The 3238-nt window shown below is 40.0% G+C and overlaps 1 protein-coding gene across 3 annotated transcripts in view; it reads left to right on the top strand.

The window, feature by feature from the left end:
• LOC150005966 (putative G protein-coupled receptor 75) overlaps nt 1-3238 on the top strand; it is a 147274-nt gene that overhangs the window by 50594 nt on the left and 93442 nt on the right. The window contains exon 1 of one of the 3 annotated variants that reach the window (XM_090281288.1): nt 51-215. The exons of 1 other annotated variant lie outside the window; for it this stretch is intronic. The gene's annotated coding sequence lies outside the window, so the exon portion shown is untranslated. Of the gene's footprint in view, nt 1-50; nt 216-3238 lie in introns of those variants that run through there. One more of the 3 variants, XM_090281287.1, reaches the window with a different exon arrangement.

The raw sequence follows: 3238 nt of genomic DNA, 5'->3' as shown, positions 1-3238 counted from the left end.
TGGCCACCGTTTCCGGGGCAGGCGGCATGTCAACATCCGGGGCCGCTGAGCCGTCCGCCTACGGAAGCCGCGATAGCAGCTGGGCTTTGCTTGTTTCCCGCAACCGCAGTTCGGCGGGGAAATCGGACGTCGCTGCCTCCTGGGAGGGGATTCCTTTTGACCGGGCCTCGGACCAACCAGTCTTTTCGGCAGAGAAGTGGGGGCACAAAGAGCCGGTGAGTCCGGGAGGCGGTGGCCGCGCCCTCCCGCCTCCCGCGCAGCTCTCCAGCGGGTGGGCAGCAGTTTGACGCGCACTAGAGCGGGAAGAAAGAATGTGAGTGGGGCAGGTGCTGGTCTTTAGACGAGAAAATGCGAAGTGGCAGTAAGTGAGAAGTGATAATGCTCCTGAGGGCTCTTTCCTTTTGTTGCTTTTCTTTTTCCCTCTCTCTGCATCTAGCTTCCGCGAGCTTCATCTTTCCGGCCAGAAGCATCTCTCCGCCTCTTCTGCGGTGTGTGGTGGTGATCTCTGCACTTAGCACCTACGAACTAATGCGCGCAGTTTGCTCAGTGTCTGCAGCCCTGGGTCAGGGGATGCCTGAGCTGAGGAAACCTATCGCAGTGTTAAGAATACTGTAATTCTCTGAGGTTGGCATGGATGGAGCCTCACCTCGTGGGGAGGGCAGCTAGGTATCATTGTCCCCGCATTTTTACCCCATGTGGGGCTCCTTCATCTCATAGATGAAGTGAAGAATTCTTTTATCAGAGAAGCTAAACTTCCTTATGTGAGCCTCAGGGCCAGGTGAATGTGAGGTTATGAATCACGTCTGCCTGCATTCAAAAAAGACAAAAAGTTTTGGATTCCCGTCCTCATATTTTATAACAGATGCCCTTGTTGCCCTTGTTGGGTGGCTCAGTTGGTTAGATCGTCATCGGGATCCCCAAGGTTGCTGGTTAAATCTGGTCATGGCACCTACAAGAATCAACCAATGAATGCATGAATGGGTGGAACAAGTTTATATGTTTCTTTCCTTCCTTCTCCCTCTCTTCATTAGAGATTTATATTACAAGTGCCTTTTCTCAATGTAGGGTTTGCACACATACTTGAATTCCTCACACATAACACCTAACTATTTGTACTGGGTTGGCCTAAAAGTCAGTTACATTTTTTCCATAAAATAGAAGACATATTTTTCATTTTCACCAATAACTTGACTGATTTGGATATTTTGAGTATGTCGGCTGTCTCCCACTGTTGGCTTCTGGTGGGTAGAGGCCAGGGGTGCTTCTAAACATCTTCCAATGCATAAGACAGCCCCACAGCAAAGAATTATTTCGCCAGGATAACAGTACTAAGAAAATTGGCAAACCACTTTTGACACATTAGAGCAGCCATAGCACCTTCTCCATTATGTTGCACAAATCTTTTTTTCGTTTTGGTGTATTACTTGCATTTTTACCTTTCTTGGAATAATAAAGCACAATATGCCGAAAACGTTGCATATCTTCTTCCATCTTCAATATTAAAATGGTTGCACAAAAATTTACCAATTCTGATAACTTTTAAAAAAATGCATGCTGATAGGACAGCTGTCACAATCCAACAAAATTGTTTCGAATGAAGTTAATGACAACTAAGCACTATTAGAGCCATCGTATGAAAAAAAAAATGTAACTGTCTTTTTGCCCAACCCAACATTCTGAGAACTGAGAGCCTGAGTTCTGTGTGTATTGGGTAACAATGAGAGAAAATATTTTGAAAGTGAGTTCCAAGGGCAGCAAAGAGACAAGTTTTGCTAACAAAAGTAAGCTCTAGATAACTTGGTACCTTTGTTATGATTCTGTTTTGGAGACTTGAGACCTTAGCTTCTCTCTAATTCAGTACTGTTTAACTTCTCCATTTTAGCCATGTTTGTCCCCATCTCAGTGAAAATAAATATCACTGTTCCTAGGCCTTTTGGAACAGGGCCTCCTTATAAATGTTGACGGTATACCACATGTATGTTCACATATTTTCTTGTCTGAAAACTGAAAGCTACAAACACATACACAGGGGGATCACAAAGTAATCCCTTTCCCCTGATATTTTGTTAAAATACATATTAAATGGTAGAAGAATCACTGGGGAGTCATAAACTCCTTTGGACTTAGGTTTGTTTGTAAAAAAGACTAAATCTTTGAATTCACCTGTGTGATTGTGAGCTACAGCATGTGAATTTTGGATAGGCCCATTATGTTTGAGGAAATAGCCATCACAGTTAACTCTAACATCTTTATGTAACAATTTATGTACTATTTCATTATACAAAATATTAAACATTTATACCTCCTGAAGATGCAGGATAGTGAAGATAGTTAAGTTCAGGTGGTTTTTAAAATATATTACAGAAAGATCTTGTGCTTGAGTCAGAGAAACCTGGATTTCTGCCACTTATTAGATGTGCAACCGCATGCAAAACTAAACGCTTCCATATATAAAGTGCCTCATATATCCTTATGAAATTCATTAATGAATGTTAGTACCTTTCTTGTTGCAGAGGACAGATGAAATGTGTTCTGGAAAACTAACATTGAAAATGTTGGAAAATATTTAAAAAGCCTATGTAGCTGAGTAAATTATGCAGTAAGGTGTTAATAAATAGGAGAACATGAAGAGGACTACTGTTCCTACTATGTAGGACATCTTTATTTTTATTCTGTATTCAGTCATGCCTGGGTTTGAAGAAATTTTATATTAGATTTATGTGGTACTGAAATTCTTGTCATATGGAACAATTTTGAGAGAGACTATATCCTTTTGAGAAATAAATCTGGTTAGTTTGAATCAAAGGTAATTCTACATTGAATCAAAGCTAATTCTACATGAATTAATAATGTATATGGATAGTTGCTGCTTGAGTGGCATCATCAACACTATTCAGTGGATACCTTTGTTTAGGTGACAAGATGCGGGGGGCAAAAGCTATATAGCAAATGGTCTAGCAAATGATCAGGTAATGTCATTTCTTAAAAAAATTTATATTCTAAAAACCGTTTCAAACACAAAACCTTCATTTTATATGTTTGTTAATTTGTAATATCAGAATACCCACCTTTTAAAAAAATTCAGTATAAGATTAATACAAAGTGAATGACAGTCTACATTGTTAGTGGATTTATATTATGTAATTTGTGCTTTTTTAGTTGAATGAGTTTTTTCCATGTAGTAAAATGCATTTATTCAAAAAAGGAGAGGCACAGTGCATTTTAATTCCAAGGAAGT

This window comes from Furipterus horrens, unplaced genomic scaffold (genome assembly GCF_987537825.1).
Source record: "Furipterus horrens unplaced genomic scaffold, mFurHor1.1.pri manual_scaffold_6, whole genome shotgun sequence".
NCBI classification, from domain to species: domain Eukaryota; kingdom Metazoa; phylum Chordata; class Mammalia; order Chiroptera; family Furipteridae; genus Furipterus; species Furipterus horrens.
The sequence above is the reverse complement of the archived record's forward strand: the minus strand, read 5'-3'. Positions and strand labels throughout refer to the sequence as shown.